At 26.9% G+C, this 12,833-nt stretch overlaps 1 long non-coding RNA gene across 1 annotated transcript; it reads left to right on the top strand.

The window, feature by feature from the left end:
• The first annotated feature begins 5,874 nt into the window (after window positions 1-5,874).
• Window positions 5,875-11,758, top strand: LOC105843283 (uncharacterized). The gene is made up of 7 exons (XR_010636782.1): window positions 5,875-6,475; window positions 7,045-7,164; window positions 8,434-8,556; window positions 8,762-9,083; window positions 9,165-9,328; window positions 11,013-11,172; window positions 11,579-11,758. It is a non-coding gene; the product is annotated as an uncharacterized LOC105843283 (long non-coding RNA).
• The last annotated feature ends 1,075 nt before the right edge of the window (window positions 11,759-12,833 follow it).

Here is a 12,833-nt window from a genome sequence, read left to right as displayed (position 1 = left end):
TATTTTTCGTCCACAAAACTTTCTTTTTCCCACACAATTAAAACATTTGTTTATTTTGCGTAAGTGCGGCAATCTTTAATTTGTATAAAAATGTAAGTGATAAAGATGGCGTTGCAAAAAAGTTTTTAATTAAATATACCAATATTTAAAATCATTTTAGCTCAACTTAATCTTCATTAAAACAAAAAAAATTTTACCAAGCACATTTTTTTCACCTATTAATCAAATCTCTTTATTACCAAACCCCTGATTCCAAAATCGACCTGCCCTAATATACACCTAACTCCAACTGCGTTAACGATGCATATTTTGTTTTAGGTGTGCGCTGTTATATCATCCAATTAAAACTTTCATTCTGGTTTTGCGTCTTACCGTGAAGGCATTTTTTAAAGAGTTCTTATTCATATAGATATATACAGGCTTTAGATGACTGATGACTGAGATTGGAAGACCAGCACCTGGTTTGTAAGTAGATGTTGAATTAGCTTTGTCCTATTTATAATAACACTAACTATGTATACAATCAGGGCAATAAGTATGCCAATTATTTTCAGCTGATGATGCAACTTGGAACAATGTTGTAAGTATGGGCTTTTTTATACCTTCTAAATCATTTTGCCTAACAGTAATTCCAAAGTAGTTTTATAGGTTGTTAATTATAGCATTCGTTAATTTGCCTTTGCTTCAAATTCCTTTAACGGTTTTTTTCAAAATTTTAATCTACTACTGACTCGTTTCTGTACATGTCCAACACACTCTAACTTACACACTGTTATAATAGGATAAGTATCCTTAACATAAGAATAGCTTTTACAATCGCCATCACCATAATACTTAACATACCTTAGTTTATTTTGTGAAATAGAACGACTAAATATTCTTTGTGCACCAATTACTTCTATGCCAGGAGTAGAGCCACGATAATTTAATTTACATACATGTGATGATGCTAAGCTTCAAATGCACAGGAATTACTTTCTTTAAGTTTTAATTTTAGACTACATGCTTTGCATGACCGACTCATTGGCTTGCAATCAAGAATTTTATCAGTGTCCATTGATATTGCTGTAACAACTCCATTTAATGAAGAAAACCCACGACGTTGCCAGCTACCATCAACTGATACTGCAGTGTCAACAATATTTAAAGAAGATTGACAAATTTTTTTCACAGCATCAATCATTGTTTCGTTTGCAGCAATTTAGCACAATCGCAGATAGATTTAATTATTATGTAGTAATTATTTTTAGTAATTGTAATTAGGAATGTTTATTACAGATGTAAATTTTTTCTAATCCTGAAAAACCTTGACCACATGCACGCATTGAACAAACTATTCTATTATTTACATCAACAGTTTTTTTCCTAGAACATGTCTTGGAAGTATAAAATTCAATTTTTTCATTGCAGTTAAAGCAGCAAATATTTAACATTGGGCTGAATCCTTTTTTTTGGGAAAACATTCTGAAAGATTTAATTTTGATTGTAAACATTTTTTGCAACATAGTTTAATTACACCAGACAAAATTTCAATATCAACAATTCGATAACTAACAGTTTTACTTTTATTATGCTGAGTTGTCTCAATTTTCTCAATCTTTTTTAAGGATATAGATAAATTTAAAGAAGTGTTACAAGAAATATGATCATTTTCATAACTAATAACAGGAGCAACTGATAAAGTTAAATCGGTTGGAAAAGTTTTAGTGTATCTAATTCTATGAAATCTTCTCGATTTTTTTACTTTGAGTACTTTGTTTGACTCTACATGATTTCCCCATTTTTATAAAAGTTTATAAAATAACAAAAAAAAAAAAAAAATAGCTTGCAATTCTGATTAAAAACCTGTTGCTATGCGTGTTGCTAGGCAGATCAAATTTACCCAGTGGATGTAATTGATATATATCTCAAGAAATAAATCTTGCTTTGAGAAATGATTTTAAAATTCGCGTGCAGCGATGAATTTCGTGTCAGAATTACACAAAATATTCTTTTTGATTTTTTTATGATTTTTGAGGGGTCTTACACCGTAAGCATAAAACGTGTTTAACAAATTTAGAAAATGCGTATTAAAACTTAGTTTTACTTTTTAAAACGTGTGAAACACGTCTTGTGTTTACTGGGTTGTCACTTTATGGAAAATTAATTTCTATTCATTCACACATAATTGGTTATTCTTTTATTAATTTTTGACCGACTTAAGAAGAAATTTTTTTATTTTTTATCAAATAACTTTAAGTTGTTTGATTAAAATTAGTAAACTATGAATTTTTCAAATTGATGCACCAAAAAACCCATCTAATCTTAGAAAGTTGTCATCAAAAAATTTTTTTTTACATGTTCTTATAGAGCAGGGGTCGGCAACCTGTTTTAAGCGGAGAACCATTTTCTCTTACCAAGAGCCGCATAGAAGCTAGTTTAAAAAATTGAAAATAAACAAGATATTATTTTATGATATTCAATGATACATAAATGTTTTATATCTTTGTTTTCACGTATTTTAAAGTAAATAAATAAACAATTAAAGCAAAAAAAATAAATAAATATAAGCAAACAATTTGTGAGATTTTTGTGAATTGATTCACAGATTTGTTTTACATCAGGTTCATAAATGGAAGTTTATAGTTATAGACATCTTTCGAGACTAATCTGATGTTACTTTTAATGACGTCCATGTTCCTAAATTTTAACTTAAAATAATATGTTGATTTGAAAACTGTCAAAATAATATGTTGATTCGAAAACTGTCAAAATAATATGTTGATTCGAAAACTGTCAAAATAATATGTTGATTCGAAAACTGTCAAGAGTCTAAATGCCAGCCTAAGTCAATAGTTTTTTTTTTGTTGAGAATTTGAAAGTTTTTTTCCATATATGATCTTCTGAAAATTTTTCTCTATTTCTTTCCAAGTTTTCTAATTTAACTTGCAAAGTTTTTTGATTTCAAATCTATCAACTGAAGTTCAAATTGAGCTTTATTGATCTTTGGAGCGGTTTAAAATTCATTCTGTTGGTTTACAGTAAATGGATATGACAAAAATAACAAAGCAAATTTTATTTTTCTGATCTCTGTAAAATGATTGGGAAAAAAAAAATCTCCATTTTTTGATGGTTAAAACTTTACCGTGATGATCTCTTTATCTAGAAATCATCAATACTGATATCATATCATAAAGATCTCTTCACCTAGAGATCATTATAGCATTATTCGTCCTTCCAATATCTTATTGAAATAATGTTAAAACAAACTGTCATAACTGTAGAAAAGTAAACTTTTCCGTAATCTATTGTCCGGGTATTGAAAGCCTTTCAGATGCCCGGACAAAAACATTCGAAACAGTGACAAAAACATTTAAGAACACCCCCCAACATTACCAACGGGTATTTTTATTAAACAATAGGTGAGAATATCTTTTATTAATTTTATCAAGTAATAAAAATTAATGATTTAATGTTTTTGAGATTTTCATTGACTATTTTTATTTTCAGGTCTTTTACATCTTAAATCTCATAAATAAATGTTTGGCAAAAGTACAATGTTTAAAATGATAGCCAGGGTTTAACGTACAAAGAATAATTTCTATTTCTAATCTAAGAAGACAGTTTTCGCACCAACTGTATTTTATGTTTAAGCATTACATTCAAAATAGTTTTTAAATACAATGTTGACATTTTTGCACGCAAATTATTTATTCAAATTTTGCATTCAAATTATTCGCTCACTTTTGCGTTTGAGCAATAATATAATAAATAATTACTTTTTTTTTAATATAACTCTATGATTTCAATTCAGGTTCATTGATTTAAGAAACTTTTTTTGAAAAATATAACTACTATATTAGATTAAATTTTTTATTTGTTTCTATAAAATTAAAACATATATTACTCGGAAATGCTGGAGCCACATAATTTGGATTAAAGAGCCGTGGGTTGCCGACCCCTGTGATAGCGGCAGCTCTGCTAATGTATAGTAGAATTTTAATTAAAATGATACATGTATGGGATTACTCTACGTAATGTATGGTAAGACGTATAATATGTTACTTCTAGCTAATGTGTACATACATACACTTTTACACTGCTTTATTTAAATAACTACAAATTAACACAAACTAACTTACGATCCTTTTTTTTAAATAAAATTTTAGTAAAAAGTATTTTAACTTATCATATCCTTTTATTTTAGTTTGATCACTGAAAATTTGAGACAAATTAGGAGGTAGAGAACGTTATTTAGAAGCGAATGAAAAAGAACCCATTTTGTTTTTTTATATTTAAAGTTAGTTATTATATTTAAAAAAAATCAATTTAGCAAATAATAAAACATTGTTATATAACCATCACGCCTTCTTTTTCTTTTTTTTAAAGATAAAAAAAAAAGCTGATATAGATGAATTTAAACGTTAACAAATAATTGTTTTTGAAAAATTATGAAAAAATTTATAAATATCGTTTGTTTGGAAAAGCACCATAAAAACAATATCAGCTATTTTCATAAACGTTTTTGCGTGTCACTACTCATGCTGACATCTAATTACTTTGAGCCATCTTAAAAAGCATGCTAGAACGCATAGTTGGGATTTCTAAAAGTCACGGAAGATTTTGAGTTTGTTAATTGCATGCAAAAGTTATATTTTTATTATTATTATTTATATTAATTATTATATTAGAAATTATATTATTATGCTTACACATAAATTTATTTTATGTTACAAATACCTTAATCATAAACAAATTAGGTAACAGTTTTTAAAATTTGTTTAACTTCACTCAAAAACATATTAACACTGAGGTTAATTTTGATTTTAAAAATAGTTTGAATATACTAGTTAAAATATTTAGGATAATTAATTAATAAAAATTTATTACGATATATGAAGTTAAAACTATTTTGAGATAAAAATAATTAGTTTTGTTATACAAACAGCATTTCATAAATCGAATGCTAACAATTACTATAAAAAATTCTTGAAACGTCTTTATGTTAAATGTGAAAAAACTGCATTTATGCATAAGTTGTGTGTGTGTGTGTGTGTGTGTGTGTGTGTGTGTGTGTGTGTGTGTGTGTGTGTGTGTGTGTGTGTGTGTGTGTATATATATATATTTATATATATATATATATATTTATATATATATATTAATATATATATATATAATTAGTTAAATAAAAGTTAACATAAATGTCTCAAGGTTAAAGTTACCTTGCATCAAAATCAAAATAGCTTTTTTTAGCTTAGTTCATTTAATAAAATAATTTTGTTGTAATGAACTTCATCATTAAGAAATCATAACATTTTTTCTTTGAACGCAAAAAATGTATAAAACTAGGTTTACTAGAATCTGCTAAAGATGTAAACAATCCTTACGAAACAATTCTTTAGGATTTTGGAACAAAAAAAACCAACGGGTTTGACACCCATTAAATTGAAACAAATAGCTTTTTATTTATTATTATTTATCTTACAAATTCCTATAGACCTTTTATGTCTAGGGAGAAACGCCACGTGTGTTTCAAATGCAAAGTTTTCTAACCCAAACCAAAACTTTTAATTCAAGAAAAACTTTTTTTTTATAACAGAAAACTAAATTGCACAAAACGTCAAGACTACTCTTAACTGATGCAAAGCCGAATCAAAACTGCAGTACGAAAATACAAGTACGAACTGCAGTACGAAAATACAAGTTTTTTTGAACAAACAAGTTTTATAAAGTTTTATATACTTGATTCGTACATAGTCAATAATAAATACTTTTTTAACTCAGAAAAGAAAGCCACAGCTACGTTTTTACAAACGACTCCTTTGAGAATTTTTTTGAATTGCTTTTTAAGTTCAATTTGTTGATAAAATAAAATTCTCATAGGAATAAACTCATAAAAACGACATTTTGAATTTGTTGGTAATATAAGGCCTTTAATTTAAACATGTACTGTGGTCTAAAAACATTGCTTATTTTAAATTTAAAGGCTGTAATTGTGTAAATGTTTATATATTAAAATATGTTACATATATAACAATACAAGGAAATTTAAAACAAACATAGTAAAACTCGCTATCTAACTTTATAAAAAAAAATTTTTGTAAAAATAAAAACTAATTTATTTTTAACAAAAATTCCTTTTATAAAGTTTGAATTAATTATGAATTGTGTTTAGTTGTTATGAATTTTATTTTATAATTTTGTTAATCTATACTTTAAACATGTTTTTTAATTTATTAATATTGCAGAAAAAAAACCTTTTATTTTAGGCATTATATCGCGAAGAATGTTCAAAACCATAGTAACACTTTTGATGTTGTGTTGGGAAGTACCTGAACTGTTTGGAGCCGACATTGGGTTAGGACTTGGATTTGGAAAAAGTTCTCGACCCTATCCGGATGCATTAAAAATTCTTAAAAGCCAAGGTGTTCGTAAAATTAAAACATGGTCAATTAATTCTGATTGGCTTTATCAAGTTGAAACTGTGTACGGAAAGGTAAAATGTTTCATATATACATTATATACATATATAGCTATATATGTATATATATTTATATTATATATAATATTTTTATATAAATACTTATATATATATATATATATATATATATATATATATATATATATATATATATATATATATATATATATATATATATATATATAAATTAGTAAAAAACACTTTTCTAACTGTTATCTTCTACTTTAAGTTTCACCATTGCTGGATCATCAGGAAGAGTTCTCTCAGGAAAAGAACTCTTCCTGATGATCCAGCAATGGTGAAACTTAAAGTAGAAGATAACAGTTAGATAAGTGTTTTTTACTAATTTATTATTGCTCTGTTCTTTAAGAATATTGAGCACTCTATTTGTAAAATACACTAACATTATATATATATTTATATATATATATATATATATATATATATATATATATATATATATATATATATATATATATATATATATATATATATATATATATATATATATATATATATATATATGAATGCAGATAGATAGATAGATAGACACACACTCAGATATATTTTTAATGAATATTTAGCATAACGTAGAAGTTACGGTTGCTATTCCCAATTCCGACTTATGGAAAATGTACAATGACCAAAAATACATAAAATGGGTTCTTCAAGAGCTTAAAAGATATCAAGGAATAATAAAATTGGTAAACTTTAATATTTAAATAGTTAAAAAAATGGTAATTGATTTTTGAAGTTTCCTTAAAATAAACAAAATTCGAGGAAGTAAAAAAGAATGAGGATCAAGAATTGCGTATGTGTATAAAAACCCATAATTATACAGAATAGAATTTAGTCGTAGTTTTGTATAATTTTTAGCATAGAACTTAGTCGCGATACTTCAAGTCTAATGAGCATAGGATATTTTTTTTCTTTACTGAACGCAAAGATTAATTGCGCTTAGAAAAATTAATTACACTTTTTTAACGCTTTTTTTTTTTGCTTTAAATTATAGTTATGTATAAAATCTTTAATTTCTTCCATCAGTGGCAGCCACTATAAATGGCAAGCCAATAATTTTCCGACATTTTAATAGTGGCTAGTCATTGGTTAGCCACTTTTGGCTGCTGCTACTAATGGTTTACTAAGTAGCCGATGAGCAAAACTACAGCGATTTACTCAAAATGCCTATAAAGATCTAATGAAATTCCGCTATAGCATGTTTGCAGGGTACCTTAGGCAACCAAGCGAACATTCTATAGCGGAATTTCGGTGGACCTATATAAGCATTTACTCATTGGCTACTTAGTAGACCATTAGTGGCAGCTGCCAAATTTGGCTAAGCGATGACTAGCCACTATATCACATGTTGTAAAGTTATCGGCTAGTAACTTATAGCGGATGCCACTAATGGTCCACTAAATAACTGATGAGCAAAATTCCAATGAACCGCTTGAAATGCTTATAAAGGTCCACAGCAAATCCATTACAACAATGTTTGCTGGGTACTTTGCACTCTCAGGTAATACTTGTGGCAAAAATTTTATACCAAAATATATATGAAAAAGTGGCAACACTTTTACACCAAAGTTTTTATTTTATTTATCAGAACACAATTAATGCCTTTAATACTGTGTTTAAAATTTTCTGTGTTATTACATACAAACAAATACAGTTAACGCCTTTAATGCTGTGATTAAAGAATCGTGTTAACTATGCTAATAAAATCCCAAATAATTTTTTATATTTACATAAAAACAAAGAAGGCGAGCACTACCTAGTTATATGCTCTCTGCGTTACTCTTTAACAAGAATTTTACCTAATAACAAAAATAAAACATTAAATATGTAATTTTATATATAAATAAGAGAGGTTATGTTTTATGTAAACAAACAATCAATAATACTTTTAAATCTGCTAATCTATGCTCTAGTAAGTTCTTTTTTTTTTCTTTTTTTTTTGCATAACTCTTTAGGTTGCTATTGGAAACGAGCCATTTCATGAAGAAAATCGTGCTCTAGCAATGCCGCATCTCCTTAGTGCTTTTAACAGTATGGTAAAACTTCTTAATGAAAATGGACTGCAAGAACATATGAAGGTTTTTTTTTTAATTTTTAATTTTTCGTTTTCGACTCTCGTGCCAATTTCTTGGTACGCTACAAAATACTTTGAAGTAAATTATAAAACGAACTTTTTAATGTATAAAACTGATGATGATACAACAAAAGATTTTGCAAGTAATTTAAAATTATTCATTAAAATCTTATAGTTAACTGTTTGTATTCAAATAACAATACATTTAGGTGACAATCCCATTTAGTGCTGTTGTTTTAACCAACACTTATCCTATTGACAACACAGTATTTCATCCAGATATAATTGAAACAATGAAAGAAGTAACTGCTATAATGAAAAACACTGGATCAGTATTCAGCATAAATATTTACACCTATTTTGCTTATACTGGCGACAAGAAAATTTCTCTAAACTTTGCGCTCGGAAAAGAAAATTCGCTCTTTGAAGCAATGCTATCTGGATGTCGTGTCGCACTTAACAAAATTGGAGCAAACTTAGTGCCTATCATTGTTGGAGAAACAGGGTGGCCATCAAATGGAGGACCTAAAGGTATCTTAAAATTTTTATTCATTGAAAAGAAAACTTTAAAAATACAGTCTATTAAGTAAAACCTTTCTTTGTACTTACCAGGTACAACTATCGAAAATGCTAGAATATACACTCAACACATTTTGGACTTTGCAAAGAGAAGTGATTTGGCCAAAACTATTTACATATTTGAGGCTTTTGACGAAAGTGAAAAAAATGGCTTAGAAACTGAAAGAAATTTTGGTATTGGTTACGAAAATCGTAAGGTAACAAAAATCAAAACATTTTGTAAGATTTTCAAATTTATGTCACAATAATGACTTAATATTTTAAGATAAAAAAAGGTGCTTTCATAAAAAAAAAAATCATACTTTTAAAAATTATAGTGTTACCAATATTATCAATTATTACATTGATATTCTTCTGGAAATTTGAATAATAATATATCTTATATAAAATATATCAATAGAAGTAAAAAAAGTTCTTCAGTTTTTGCACTTAGCACAATGTCTTTATATTGAGTTATTAAAGAAGGCTATTATTTTGAATCATTTGTTGTCTAAAATGTTTTATGTGTAGGACATTAATCCTGTTATAAGGTTTTTTAAATTAAAAACTATAAGAGGAACAAGACTTTCTCTCACTTCTCTTAGTTATTTATAATGTGAAATAAATTTGTGAAATGAATATATTATATATGAATATATTATATATACATATATTATACATACATATATGTACATATATATATATATATATATATATATATATATATATATATATATATATATATATATATATATATATATATATATATATATATATATATATATATATATATATATATATATATATATGTATATATACATGTATGTATAAGTATATTTATATAACTATTATTATTACTATTATTATTGTTACTACTACTATTATTAATGTTATTATTGTTATTATTATTATTATTATTATTATTGTTATTATTATTATTATTATTACTATGTAATGTATATTATTGTCAGCTTGGCCATGTCACGTTTTTCTGTCATAATTCATCAATCATAAGAATGCGCGTCCACTAATTTTAGTAAAATCTGTAGACATACATCCACTGATTTCGACTAAAACAAATTTTTAATAAATTTTTGATTAACTTTTAACAAAATGAATGGAAGTTTTTCAATATCTAGGTATTCAAGTTTAAAACTTAAACTAAAATTTAAATTTAGTGCGAAAAACAAAAATTGTGGTCTTTTGCTTCTCGACTAACAATATTATATTTTATATTGTACATATCCAGGAAACGTTCTATAGAGGAATTTCAATGGAACTGAGCAGTCCACTGTAGTTTTGCTCATCGGTTCCACTAAGTGGAACAATTAGTGGCAGCCGCCAAAAGTGATTTGCCGATGACTACCCGCTATACCACATGTTTGAAAGTTATCAGTTGGCTACTCACAGCGGTTGACACTAATGGCTCACTAAGTGGACCATTAGTGTCAACCGCATTTTGAGCGGTTCAGTTTAGTTTTGCTTTTTTGTCAAAAGCAACTAGCCTACGACTAGCCGTCATTAACATGTCGGAAAGTTATCTGGTGGGCGTTTATAGCGGCTGCAACTAAACTAATAGTTCACTAAGTAACCGATAAGCAAAACTCCAATGAACCATTCAAAATGCCTATATAGGTCCACAGCAAAAATCAACTAAAACAATGTTTGCTGGGTTTGTTTTTTTTATATATATATTTTTATAATTTATAATTGCACTATGATTCTTATTTATATTTACGAATTATAAACCAGTTCTAAATTTTACAAAATTAAATGAAGAATTTTGACTTTGAATTTCTTTTTTTCTTTGAAAAAGTTTTTTCTTAATCCTTTTTCACTTTTCTTTCATTTTAATTTTTTAATTTTCCATTTATTTATAACTTTGGAATTTTGTTCTTTTAGTTTAAATTCGACTTTAACTTGGATGACAAGAATGTACAAAGTCCGTGCACAAAGTGGGGGTGGAAATTTTACGATTTTTATGATATCATTGAAAATGATCTTGGGAGGAAATACTTTGAAAATCGAAATGATTGCCAACAGTACTGCAGAAATATGAATGGTAAGTTTACTAAAATATTCTCATAGTTATATTTTATAAATAAAATTTGTCAGTTAAAGTTTTTTCAAGTTTAAACTAAGCTTTTACCAATTTGATATGTATGTTTGACAAGGTAAACTCTATTGTTTAACTCCTATTCCAACGCTATCCTTCAGGTCCGTTTAACATTAAAAATTATCATCTTTTATTTGCAATATCTAAAGTCTCTGTTGACTTATGTAGAATCATTGTGCCTATTTCAATTTAAGTCAGTCAATGTATGTACGCTGCGCCTATACTTATATATCCCAAATTACCATAATATCCGAGTTGGCGTGCGCTAAGAACGCTCAATGTTGGAACATGAGTTTGACAAAAGAGCCTACCATTTGATAATTATTCAAAATATATATTTTTTGATATTTAGGTTGCAGAGGTTATTCATGGTTTAATAACTACTGTTATTTTAAAAGTGGCGCACAAACCTTTAAGCCAAACATAAACGTGTATTCCGCTATGATATGTTAAGAACCAAATTTATATTCTTTAACAAAGAAATTTATTAAAAATGTAGTGTAACAAAAAGTAGTATAAAATTTATAAAGAACTTTTTTCGTTGTTTTTTTTTTTTGTTGCTTTTTTAAATCCAATCTTAAATTAGATCTAATCGATTCAAAATGAGAAAAGAGTTTAGTATCAAAAGCCAGTTGGTAGAGTTGGACCTTGGTATCTATACGGATAAGATGTTATTAGTTTTGCCATACTAGAAATTTAATTAATGCACAGTTGGAGTATTTGAAAAAAAAATCAAATTAAAGTCAAATTCGTGGTTTAAACAACGCTTTTTTAGCGAAAGGTAAAGCCCTTGCGAACAACAATTGCTAACTGTTGTTCGCTTTAATTGATTATCAGCAACCTCCATTGAATTACAAGTTGCATTTAAGTGTTATTGATCTCACGATCTAACACAAAGTAATTATATTAGAATAACAAAATAAACTTTAAATAATGACAGGAGCAAGTAGAAAACTACACTCTTATCATCAAGCCCCTTTAAAATTAAAAGTACTATGTGATTTGTTAGAAAGTAACACTAACAAACAAGGCCATAAAAATTTACTGAAATAGTCAATTTTTAAGAATTTTTAAAATTAGTTGCAGTAAAGGTTTTTAAAATTAGTGGCAGTATAGGTTGCTATAAAATGTTGTAATTAAAGAAAAAATTTCTTTTGAATTTTTTTTGGGTTGCTGGTCCTTATAGTTTTGCATTGTGAATAGCTTTTTTCTATTAATTTTTCGGGGGTAATAACAATCTTTTAGCCATATTTCATCTAAACACAGCTTTTCAGTGGCATAATCAAATGTAAAAAAATTATATTTTTTGCATGATTGTAGATAATGTTTTTTTAAATGGAATCAAGGTGATGGCTGTTGTAATTTAGATTGTCATGGATGTTTGTTTCCTTATAGAATATGTCGGTTGTGATATATTTGATGTTTTTAAAATAACAGATATATCTGGAAAAATGATTATATTATAGATATTTTCTTTTTCAATAAGTACGATGTTATAGTCTAATATAAAGCTGATTGAAACTTTTAGTAAATGTTTTGAATTTATTTATTTCAACACAATACCATTGCTTCCCTGTTTTCTTATCCATTAATATTAAACGTCACCC

Source organism: Hydra vulgaris, chromosome 02 (genome assembly GCF_038396675.1).
Source record: "Hydra vulgaris chromosome 02, alternate assembly HydraT2T_AEP".
NCBI lineage: Eukaryota > Metazoa > Cnidaria > Hydrozoa > Anthoathecata > Hydridae > Hydra > Hydra vulgaris.
This window is presented reverse-complemented; position numbering and strand designations above follow the sequence as displayed.